The following is a 941-nucleotide window of genomic DNA, read 5'->3' on the forward strand; positions in this document are numbered from 1 at the left end:
AGTACATCTCACACAAATACACGTCATGTTATCTTGGTAATTATGTTAAGTTAAATGTTAGAGAAGTGAATGTTGCAGGCAACAAGGTAGATAGGCTGTCACGAGGATACTGCGCACCGGGCTACTGAACGAGACCGAATGTAACTGTGCAGCCGCTCAAGTTTATTGTAAGTCAACGGGTGTGTAGGTTCTTGGCAAGTTTGAGTTATCAACCTATCCAAGAAGCCTTTACTTCTTGTGCATCTTAGATGATAGTGTACATAGAAATTCCTAGGCTACATTACAGATGGGTATCACATAAAAATACATATTGTGTTATTGCGGTAGTTATGTTAAGTTAAAGGTGAACTATGCAGTATTTTTTAGCTTAATTTACCTTAACTGAACAGCTTCTGAGTCATTGGAATGGTTACATGACTTGTCGGCATGACTTGCCGGGGCGGCTGTGGCTCAGTGGTAGGGCGGTTGCCTGCCAATTGGAAGGTTGGTGGTTCGATCCCCGCCCCTGCAGTCATTGTCGAAGTGTCCTTGGGCAAGACACTGAACCCTGAGTTGCCCCCGGTGCTGCGCATCGGAGTGTGAATGTGTATGAATGTTTATCTGATGAGCAGGTGGCACCTTGTACGGCAGCCCCGGCCACAGTGTATGAATGCGTGTGAATGGTGAATGTTTCCTGTAGATGTAAAAGCGCTTTGAGCAGTTGTTAAGACTGGAAAAGCGCTATATAAATACAGCACATTTGTTTGGAGTTGAATGGTAGTTGTTTTGCTCCCCCCTAGCGCCTGTGAGCGGAAAACCACCCTTGCAACTTTCGCCAGACTCAGCGTCAGGAAGTATTGTGTGATATCCGGTCTCCCAATGTAACAAATTGTTCAGGGCACTGCACACATATGCCCATTCAGGAACTGGTTCAACAAGGTAGAGATGGAGTTTTTTCCGAG

At 45.4% G+C, this 941-nt stretch overlaps 1 long non-coding RNA gene across 1 annotated transcript in view; it reads left to right on the forward strand.

The window, feature by feature from the left end:
* LOC116703633 (uncharacterized) overlaps positions 1-941 on the forward strand; it is a 20,922-nt gene that overhangs the window by 19,414 nt on the left and 567 nt on the right. The gene's annotated exons all lie outside the window — the stretch shown is intronic.

This window comes from Etheostoma spectabile, chromosome 15, assembly GCF_008692095.1.
Source record: "Etheostoma spectabile isolate EspeVRDwgs_2016 chromosome 15, UIUC_Espe_1.0, whole genome shotgun sequence".
NCBI lineage: Eukaryota > Metazoa > Chordata > Actinopteri > Perciformes > Percidae > Etheostoma > Etheostoma spectabile.